The sequence below is a fragment of the Ictidomys tridecemlineatus genome, chromosome 6, assembly GCF_052094955.1.
Source record: "Ictidomys tridecemlineatus isolate mIctTri1 chromosome 6, mIctTri1.hap1, whole genome shotgun sequence".
NCBI lineage: Eukaryota > Metazoa > Chordata > Mammalia > Rodentia > Sciuridae > Ictidomys > Ictidomys tridecemlineatus.
The window spans coordinates 110,274,512-110,286,437 of NC_135482.1; the positions used below are offsets into that span (position 1 = coordinate 110,274,512).

The 11,926-nt window shown below is 42.0% G+C and overlaps 1 pseudogene; it reads right to left on the minus strand.

Moving 5' to 3' along the window:
• Positions 1-10,115: 10,115 nt before the first annotated feature.
• Positions 10,116-11,519, minus strand: LOC144365090 (C2 domain-containing protein 2 pseudogene; annotated as a pseudogene).
• Between the last annotated feature and the right edge of the window lie 407 nt (positions 11,520-11,926).

Here is an 11,926-nt window from a genome sequence, read left to right on the forward strand (position 1 = left end):
ATATTGTGTCCAGCTAAAACTAAAAAACTAAATATTAAAAAAACAAAAAAACAAAATCAAAAGAAAAAAGTAGGTCACTATATATTGATCAAGGGAATAATTCAACAAAAAGATATAATTATAATAAATGCATAAGCAATAAATCTTGGAGCACCAATTTTTAAAACCAAACATGATTAGGGATAAACTGAAAGGCCAATATCTCTGATAAACATAGATATAAAAATCTTTAATAAAATTCTCTTGGATTTAATTTAATAACACATTAAAAAGATAATATGCCATCATTGAATTTCTTTCATTCCAAGGATGAAAGAATGGTTCAACAAACACAAGTCAATAAGTGCAATAAATCACATAAATAAAGTCAAAAATAAAAATCACACGATTATCTCAATTGATGCAAAAAAATCTTTTGAAAAAATTCAGCATTTTCCTTATGATGAAAACCCTGAATAAACTTCATACAGTAGGATCATGTCTAAACACAGTGAATGCTATACATCATACTAAACTGAGAAGAGCTAAAAGCACTTTCTATAAGATCAGAAACAAGATGAAGATGCCCACTGTTACAATCCTTATTCAACATAATATCAGAAGTTTTAGCCACAGAAATTAGGCAACAGAAAGTGAATGGTTTACAAACATTAAAGCAAGAAGTCACATTATCCTCATTTGATAATGCTCTGTTTGTGTAACAAGATAATTAAAAAAAATCCATCAAAAGACTTTTAGAACTGATAAATAAATTCATTGAAGTAGGATTCAATGTCAGTATGCAAAAATCAGTTGCTTTTGTATACACCAATAAAGAATTCTCTGAGAAAATACTCAGGAAAGTAATCTTATTACAGATATGAAGAAGGAAGAGGGGAAAGAGAGAAAAAGAAGAAAAAGAAGAAAAAATACCTAAAAGTAAATCTAACTTAGAATGTGAAAAGATTCTACAATGCAAATTACAAAATATTGAAGAAAGATAATGAAGAACACATTAGAAGTTGGAAACATCGACTATGTTCATGAATCCTGAAAATTAGTATTGTTAAAATGTCCATAATACCCAAAGCAATCTACAATTCACTGCAAGTCCCCCAAAAATCAATGAGATTTTTCAAAGAACTAGAAAAACATCCTAAAATTTATATGTAAGCAAGATCCAGAATAGCTAAAGCAATTTTGAGCAAAAATAGCAATGCAAGAAGCACCACAATACCTTATTTCAAATTAGACCTGAGAGCCATAGTAACAAAAACAGTATAGTAGTGGCATAAAAGAGGCAGGTCCTCAGAAATAAATACAGGTTGTGACTGGTTATCAAAAAATGTGCCAAAATATTGGAGAAAGAACATCCTTCTTCAACAAGCTGGATATTCCCCTGTAGAAGATTAAAATTAGATCCCTAGATATCATGTGGTACAAAAATAAACTCAGTATTAAAGACCTTAATGTAAGGCAGGATCCTTTCAAACTATAGAGAGAACATAGGGGAAACACTTCAAAATCATGACAAAAGCAATTATTTCCAAATAAGGACTCCAACAGCTCACGAAATCAGAATGAGAATAAACAAACAGGATTACATTGAATTAAAAAGCTTCTGCAAAGCTAAGACTACTACAATCAGCAGAGTGAAGAGGAAACAGAATGTCAGCTATCAGTCTGACAGACATACAGGAAAAACACAACACAAACATAACTACTAAAAAGCAAGTCATATAATAAAAATGATCCAATGACTTGAATACACTTCTTCAAAAAAGAAATGCAAATTGTCCATAAATATGCAAATAAATCTACGAGGAGATTACATCTTACCAAGTTGGGTGAGACGTGATTCCAGATGGAAAATTTATTTTATATATATATATATATATATATATATATATATATATATATATATATATATATATATATATATAAATATCACTGGTGAGGATGTGGAGTAAATAGAACCATATACAATGTTGATAAGAATGTAAATAAGTATGTCATCTATAGAAAACAGTATAGATGGACCTCAGAAAATTAAAATAGAACTACCACATGACCCAGCTATACCACTGCTTGGCATTTATTAAAAGGAAATAAATTCAGCAATTAAAAAAGACACCTGAAAGACCATGTTTACTGTGACACTATTCACAATAGGTAAGATATGGATTCAATTGGGGCTGGGGTTGTGGCTCAGTGGTAGAGTGCTTGCCTAGCACATGTGAGGAGCTAGGTTCGAACCTCGGCACCACATAAAATATAAATAAATAAAATAAAGTTATTGTGTTCAACTACAACAAAATATATTTTAAAAAAAGAAATGGACTCAGTTGAGGTGCCCATCAACCAATGCATGAATAAAGCAAATATAGTATATATACATGATGGGGTATTATTCAGTCAAAGAAAAATGAATTCTGCCATTTTCAAGAAAACAGATCTTGTTAAATGAAATTATTCATCTACAATAAGGAAAGTATTGCATGTTTTCTCTCATATGTGGAAACTAAAATCTAAAAAGATATCCAGATAGAAAGACCATTAGGGACCAGGAAGCAGATAGCAGGGAGAAAGAAGGGTTAGCAAGGGTAGAAAGAATGTAAATTAATGATACATGCATGTATGGAAATGACAATGAAACCCATTAGTTTATTCAATTAACATATGATTATTTTTATATGTACACAGACACACAAAAAATAAGAGATTACGACAAAGACACACAAGAGGGAGGATGATGTGAATACACAGGAAGAAGATGGCATAGGCAATCCAAGGGGAGAATTCTCAGAAGAAAACATCCTAATGACATCTGGATCTCAGCTTTACCACCTCGAGAATTGTGAATAAAATAAATTTCTATTGTTCAAGCGACTGCACTTTGTTATGGCAGCCCAAGCTAACTAGTACACATCCCTTTCTGCAGAGAGAAAGAGAAGGTGGACTCTGCCTTCCCCCATGGCAACCCTTGGCCCTATGACGTGGAAGATGGGGCCTTGCATGAGTTTGTAACAGTGTCCAGCAGCACCTGGCACCATTCTCATTATTTGAATTCTTTTGGTGACATATAACAGGTCTAATGGTTTGAAAACTGAATTCCAGAATGGGTACAGATAAGCCAGTTCCAGATTGAAGAAAATGAAGATGGGTGGAAAACTTAAAGAGATGCCAAAAAGTAGTAGTCAAGATAATGAATGTACAATTTTTCAAAAATCCAAATTAACACAAAACTCCATGATGAAATCCATAAACGTCAAAAATTTTAAAAAGAGCAGGATCCACTAGACGATATCAAAAACTTAACCACAAAAATATCACAGACTGCAGCCAATAAGAATAGATTCCCTGTCCATAGGACTGGAGTTGACCCAGAGGGCTTCAGCTGACAGGAGAAAAGGGAGGTGTAGTTAGTGTCAGAGAAGATGTAGGGACAGGCTGGCAGCAGGGGGCCATTCAGGACTCTTCATCAACCAGTATGGAAGTATTTCAATATTGTAATAATCCACATAGCCACCATGGTTTGAGCCATGGAACACCAGCCTATGAGTAAACGTGGAATTAGTCACTCCAAGAGCACTTTGACACTGACTGTAAGCATTTCTGACATAGTAAATCACCACTTGAATGAAAGAGTCAAAGTCAAATGAATTTTTTGTAAATTTCTAATCCATGTAGGTCATACATTCAGATTATTGCTGTTATCAATATTAATTAAATTACAGAGAATGTTGTAAACTGGCTTTTGGTGATAACTTTCCCTAAAACTCAATGAAAATTAGTACAAGGAATTCTGTATCAGTATAGTATTTTTGCCATATGTTCTTCATTCTTTTCCTTTTTTTTGTAGGGGTACTAATTTGCTCTTCATATATTTAAAACTGTACAATAGCTAATATTTAAATGCAATCTTTAAAAAAGTGATTAAAAAGTTATTTTAAAGTCACTTGATAATTTTTGAAACACCTAGGAATTTGAAAATGTGCACTTGAAAGTGAAACTCCCAGTGTAGTTTTTAATGTCTTCCTCAAAAACAAGAAAGAAAAAAAGTGCTTCAGTTTGGGCTCTCACAAAGGGCCTTGCTCCTTGATGGCTCTATTCCCCTGAAATAAATGTTGAAGGGTTAATGGAGCCTCGGAGGGCACACACCCACTTGCACATCTGCTGAAGGTCAGAGTCACACCAGGTCAAACTTACTAAATGAATATCAATCTCATTATAGGGTCAAAACGTGTAACTCCAGTTACAATCACTCTTCAACAAGCATGTCTGCTGGCAGTACACATTCAAGAGGATTGAAACAATATGAAAACTGAATGATCCAAGGTATAGGCACACTGATGAGGGAAGCAGTTTTCTAGATATACAGGGCTTTAAAACTCTGTGCCAAGCTTATAATTTTTTCCTACTGGAAACCAAAAACACCCCAAAATGCAGCTAGGAGCACTGTTCACAGCAGCAATCTGAAGCATCTATAATAAGAATTTTCCATGTTTGAACTATTTGTTATTAAATTTCCATTCTTACAATTGACACCTGAGATGCAAAACAATTTCTTCTAGTGCTCTACAAGTACTTTGTTTTGGCTATTAGCAATATTAAGCAAAACAATGTGTGTGTGTGTGTGTGGGGGGTGTTACCATGTTCTATTCAATGCAACTTGTTGCTCACAATTTCTTGGGTCAGGTTCTCACTCTAGTATAGTAAGTGCACCAGATGGAAAGGAAATCTGCACATCAACTGTTCCACTGGCATAAGAACCATGTCAGGATTTATGTTATCTCTACTGGAAAGTAGGCTCACACTAACCATGGGAAAATGTTCAGTATAATATGCACAGGACATACTTAATGCTTGCACAAGTTTTCAAGTTCTATGGCTATGAGCAAAGGCAAATGCCTTCCTATATTTACCAAAGGATTTCAACTACTATCATAATTTTTTTATCAATAATTCTGCCTTTTGGGTAATGGCTCAGTGGTAGAGCACTTGCCTAGGACAGGTGAGGTCCTGGGTTTGATCCTCACCACCATTCAAACAAATAAATGAAATAAACGGTAAATTCCCTTACCCACAAAAAAATAAACCCTCCCCCCAAAACCCTGTTTGTGTTCCATCTCCATGTCCTCAGGGCCAGGTTAACTTTTTAATTCTAAGAAGAAAACTAGGAGAGGTGAGCATCCATTTTGTTCATAGTGACAGCCCAGAAGGGCACACTTCCCCATGACATGGTCCAGACATGGGCCCCAAACATGCCCTGCTAGAGAGCGGTGTAGGTAAAATCAAATCCCTAGTTGTTCCTCCTAGTCCCTGCTGAGCATGGTATTACTCTTGCAAGGAATTCTTCTCCTGTTACCTCAATGCTTAGGTGGGGGCTGAAGGTCCCACTGGGATTCTGGTGGCAAATTGGGCTTTGTCAGTTCTCTTTGGGGGAAGTCTCAAGCTGGAGACTCAGATTGTTTTTTTCTCTTTCAAAGACTAGATTGTTGGGTGTCGCGACCCCTTGCCCGCAAGGAAAACGCAACTCGGGAATCTTCTTTCAGCGGTTTATTCAGGCCCTTGATATTTCTTCTACTACCTCTCAGATGCCCCTCCCAGCCTTAATAAAGCATCTCAAGGCCCAATGCGAAGCTGCCACGTGAAACTTTCTCATAGGGTGCTGAAAAACCATGCGCCAACTCTCCCAAATAAGGAGTTGTTTGTCACATACCACAGTGGAGCCAGCGCCATCTTGTAATGGCGACCATAGTCTGCATAAGCGGCAGAAGTGCTCACCACAGTTCCCCCTTTCTGTTTTCTTAAAACAATACAGGCGAGAGTAGAGGTCCTATCCCACTGTGCAGAAGTGGCTGCATAGTATGGCTCAGTCCTAAGGAGGGCCCTTCCCTAGATCTGACTCCATATCAGCTGACGCCTTTTTTTGTGGGGTGGGGCATTGACGCGTCAAACCCGCATGCAATAGGACATGCTCTCCTTGAGGTCCCGGTCCACTGCGGGATCACTCAAGTGCAGTGCCTTGCCTTGCATCCTGTATCATGACGATGGTGAACAAAAGGGGGTAGCTGGGACTACCTCTGTAGGACAACCACAATTAAGTTGGCGACACCCTGAGAGAAAGGCACGGGCTTTAAAGCCATAGCTAAAGACCAGTGTGGAAACCCTTCTGCGTGCAATGGCAACAAGACCTGCAGAGTGCAAGGGCTTTCCAGCACTAGAAGAAAGACAAAAGAAGGACATGTCGAACCCAGTGCAATGTTAGAATAACTTGGGGTGCAACGACCATGTCAAAGGTACTAGTGTGGAAACCCATCTGCGTGCAATGGCAGCAAGGCCTGCAGAGTGCAAGGGCTTTCCATCACTAAGAGAATAATGAGGAAAGACATGTCAATCCCAGTGCAATGTTATAATAACTTGGGGTGCAATGACCATGTCAAAGATTTACTGCTTAAGCTGCGCAAGCCAGACTTGAGGTGAGTTGCCATTTTCTAAAGCTGTAAGAGCTTGTATGATCATAGCCTTATCGTGAGCACTGCGGGCCTTGAGGCAACAGAGAAACCACAAACAAAGAATCACACCAAAGCAACACATAGTACCAAAAATGCCTACTCCCACCCACTCTTTAAAAAAGGAAAAAGCAAAAGATATCCAATTAGTGAATTGACCCAAAGTCACGGGATCAACACGGGTGTTATTCAAGACAGCTATCTGAGTCAGTTGAGACTGGATCATGTCTTCCGCCACCATGGACCAATTCCCGGCCAAATAGTCACCGATGATGCGGGAAGCATTCCTGGAACTATTAAATCATGAACCGGTATTGGCATTGGCCATGCCCGTGCCACTGCCCATCACTGCATTGGTGTCGTCTGTGCCATCGGCACCAGCACCAGAGCCAGAGCACTTAGCAGAATGAAGATCCTCATCACAGGATTGCTGTGGTATCTCTTGTTGCTGGTTGGTTGATGTCAAGACTCTTCTTGTCAGGCGTTCAGGGACCCACAACGGTTCCGTGCGATCCTGGGGAAAAACACATACAGATCCTCGTGCCCATGTCAGCACGGGGTCGGGGCCGTTCCATTGGCCCGTAAGAACATTCTTCCACTTAACATAGCCAATCACAGAGGGCTGAGGGGACACATGTCTATCGGCCGCAGAGCGACCATGAATATCCAAATTCAAAAAATTAATGGTAAAGAGAGCTAAGGACAGGCATTCTTTAGGAGTGTGCTCAGATCCTATTCCCCCTTTTTGTTTTTGTAAAGTTTCCTTTAAGGTGCGATGAGCACGCTCAACCATGCCTTGTCCTTGAGGATTATAAGGTAGACCATGAGTAAGGTGTACTCCCATAGTAGAACAAAAAGATGTAAATTGTCTGCCAGTATAAGCAGGTCCATTATCAGTCTTAAGGGATGCAAGTGCACCCCATGCTGCCCATGCCTCTAGGCAATGAGTAACGGCATTATGTGCCTTTTTTTCCCCATAAAGCAGAAGCATAAGTAATTCCAGAGCACGTATCAACAGAAACATGTACATACTTGAGGTTACCAAAGTCAGGTATGTGTGTCACATCCATTTGCCAGACAACCAATGGCTTTAACCCACGTGGGTTCACTCCATAAGTAGGGGGATGAAAAAACGTGACACAATGGGGACATTGTAATACTATCTGATGAGCATCCACTCTTGAAATGGAAAAACGCCTGCGCAGCATCAATGCATTAATATGGAAATTCTGGTGAAACAATTTAGCCCCCTCTAAGGAGGAAGCCAAGCGTATCAACTGACCTCTAGTGGCTGAGTCCATACAGGCATTACCCTGTGATAATGGACCAGGAAGAGAGGTGTGAGCCCGGATGTGCATTGGATAAAAAGGAGCAATGCGGCTACAGATAAGTTGTTGAAGCTGATTAAAGTAAGCAGATACATTATGGACATCACTAATAGCTCCCACGGCCTCCAGGACTTTTAGTGCTTGTACCACATAGATGGAGTCCGAAATGAGATTAAAAGGAAAAGAACACTGCTTAAAAACCTCAATAACAATTTGTAGTTCTACCCATTGTGGATTTCCAGGAGCAAATTGACGCTGGACAGGGGGAGAATCATTAATTACATAAGCTTCCATTTCAGACTTGGAACCATCAGTAAAAATGTTAACAGCCCCCTCTAGCATAAATGCTCTCCAGCCCAAATATTTGCCTGGAGAAACACAAGCCCGAACAAGGCTAGCCCAATCAGAGGGAGTCATGCAGTATCTAGACAGACTCTCCACCTGAGTTAGTGTGAAGGTGGCATCCACCCCATAAGTGCGCACGGACCCCGCCAGGGTCTTCACAATTTTGAAATCTAAGGGTTCATGGAATCTTTCCCTATTGTCATTCTGAAAAACTGGATAAGCAAGACCCATCACAGCGTTAACAGCCCTCCATATTTGGGCATGGAAAGCTCTCCCCGAAACACCCCCACCGTACGGCGGTGGATCCGGAGGATCATTTTTCCTGAGCCCCTGTTTATTTCTGTTCCCTTCTTCTATATCTACACCCTCTAGCTGACGAGACAGCCTCCCAAGCTCTTCCTCCTCATCCTCTTTTTCCTTTGACCCACTTTCGCATGGGGGTGTACGCAGCGTACTGAGATCTGGATACAATCGTCTCCTCCCCTGTTTCACGTCCCACACACTTTCATCCTCCTGAGATATCTCACTTTTTGTTGTTGCCATTTTTGATTTCTCCTCATGTAACTGCTCTAGAACTTCCTGTCCTTTAGTAAGTGCTTCCTGACATCTGCCATCTGTAAGGCAACTATGGACCATCTTCCAAAGGGGTATCACCCCACCCTCTAATATGCCCTGCTCAGAAGCAAAGTCAAGATTTTTGCCTAATTTATCCCAACTAGGTATAGTAAGGCTGCCCGAAAATGCAAACCACGGTGCAGCAATATCTGCCTTCTGTAAAAATCTCTGTAAAGTACTACGCTTTACTTCTAGTCCCTTGGAACGTAACAGGCCATCTAGGGCCAGGAGAAGCGGACTTGAAGATGCGGCACCCATGACACAACAAAAGAAGCACAAAAAACAAACAAAAGAAGCACAAAAAACAAACAAAAGAAGCACAAAAAACAAAAGCGAAAGTAAAAGCGAAAGTACACAGTGCAGCTGCAATAAAATATAACGCTCTCTCTTTATTTGCAGAGGAGCAAATACCTTTTTCCCGCTCTCTCTTTCTTTACAGAGGAGCTGCCCCGCTTTGATCGCGGATCCCACTTACCTGGGACTAACTGGTGCACCACCCCTGACCGCTGAAAGTTTTGGTTCCCGGGTTTCGGCAACACTGTCGCGACCCCTTGCCCGCAAGGAAGACGCAACTCAGGAATCTTCTTTCAGCGGTTTATTCAGGCCCTTGATATTTCTTCTACTACCTCTCAGATGCCCCTCCCAGCCTTAATAAAGCATCTCAAGGCCCAATGCGAAGCTGCCACGTGGAACTTTCTCATAGGGTGCTGAAAAACCATGCGCCAACTCTCCCAAATAAGGAGTTGTTTGTCACATACCACAGCGGAGCCAGCACCATCTTGTAATGGTGACCATAGTCTGCATAAGCGGCAGAAGTGGCTCCCCACAGTTGGGGAAAAATCATGCTCCATGAATGGGCATGTGGCAGTGGCCAGAACTCCTACTCTGTCTACAGGTAGGCAGACTACATGGCATTCATGGTGCTCTTGCCCCAGTGCCTGGACAGTAGCTTCTTGTTCAGCAGCTAAGTAGAGTCTCTCACTTCTTCTGGGTGCTCTCATGTTGCTACAGGAACATGAGGTCATTGTGTGACTGGCTCATTCCAGAATATTTCTGCTGGTGCCACTGGTGGGGAAAAAAAATCCCTCCTTAAATTTCCTCCTTCTTAGCAGTGTCTAGCTCTGAGATGCCCAGGGAGCTCTCAGAAAGCTCATGCTCATCCAGCTCAAGTGGGGCTACTGTTGACAGGGGATCCTTATTCAAGTTTAAGGTGTCTACTACCTTCCCCTGGGGCTTCAGGGAAGCTCATAATTGGGCTGGATCATCTTCCACCAATGGGGCAGGGGCCACAGCTGCCTCTGGGAAGCCAGATAAGACATCCTGTGGGCTCTGTCTAATCCTGCATGAGAGCAGTATTGTCATCCTGAGAGAGCAAGGTATTGGAGATCCCTGAAATGATGATAGTGTTATTCTTCTGTGATGACTTAAGTTTCAGCTTTGAAGATTCAGAAAGCTGCTGAATGGCAACTTCAATGACCTGACTGAAACCATTCAACACCAGCAGTTCCATATCTGAAGAAAAGAATATCTTCCTGACAGTTGCCTCATGGCATGAATGACCTGGATGAAGATGTCCTTCTTAATGACCTTCACCTTGATGGATGTCTTCAGTGGGGATTCAGAACTCAGCCAGGACACCCTCCCCACATCATAGTAAGGCTTGGTCTTCACAGTAGTAAAAGTAGTGAACATGGTACCCCATGGCATCACTGTGTGATCCTTTTCTATCTTGGCAGAAGCAACAGGGTAAGGGATTTTTCAGGATTTCAATTCACTGGGTTCTATGTAAGAAAGCTCTGCAATGACAGAGCCCAGTGCTGAGCTACTGAGGGTGGGCCCACTGATCAGAAAGAAGCTCTACATCCTGGAAGGCTGTTTCTTGAACAGAGGACAGGACAGGGCCAGCAGACCTTCTGAGGATTGCCAGTCCTCTGTAATCTGCAGGTGTAAATCCTTGGACCTGGTGTTCCACTCAAAGGTGAACTCTTCCTCCCAAAGCAAGGTGAGTAGTGTTCTTGGCTAGGGTGCTGATGAACCTCTGGACAGGATCATTCACCTGGGCAATACACAAAGGGTTAATGCTGCCCAGAGTCCCAGGATCATTTAGCAGTAAGGTGCAGAAGTTCTTCACCAGTGGCTTTAGTTCATGAGCCCTTGGAGATTTAGGAGGACAGGATTCCTGAGCAGTAGATGAAGTGCACTGTAGATTCTGAGCTTACTTTATGTCTGTGGGCTTGGTGCTCAGAACCACGACAGAAAGGTGGAACCCACAACGTGGTTTGAAATGTCCTTAAGTGTTTCAGATACTTTATTTGTCTCACCCACCTGGGTCTTCTCTGATGCTCTGAGCTGGATCTTAATTGTCACTTTTGGCACATGGATGCAGGACCACCTAATCTGGATTTCTTCTCTCTTATTTTAAGTGTAGCTCCAGATGTAGATAAACCAGGGAGAGCTGCATGTCATATAGCTGGTGTCCTGAGCCCACAACCCAGGGCCCTACACCCTAAACTGAAGGGTCTTGCCCATCATGTAACAGGCCACCACCTTCTCCTTGGCTGACTGGACCATGCTGGAGAGTTCTCCAACTGCCAGCTCCTGGAGCTTCAACCACTGGTTATGCTAAAAGGAGACCTGCAGGGGGCCTCCCTTTCCTTTTGGCCTCATGGTTCAGGGCAATCACTTAGGCTACCTGCCACTGTTTCTTATAGCTGTTTGGCATCAGGATCTAAGAAAGCAGTGCATAGGACTCCCAGAACTGATCCTCTTTTGGCTCTGCCAACTGCCAGGATGGGGGTCACACCCTGGCCAGCACACACTACATCAGGTGACCAAGGCCACAACAAAGAACAACATCAGCATGCTCTACTGATCATCACTGAGCCAGCAGCCCAGCAGGGCCATGATGTTGGTGCATATCTTACCTACTTGCACTGCTTTCCCAGAGCAGCCCCCTTGCCAGGACAGGGAGCCTATGGGCAGTGAGCTCAGGACATCCACTAGAGGACATCCAGGGGCTGGAGGGAGGACCACAGGCCCATATCTGGCTAGGCCAAGCCTGGCTAGGTGCAGAGCCATGAGGCCTGAGGCCACATGAGGCAAGCAGAGAGAGAATACCTGATTGCAGCCAGGTGGCTGTGGCCA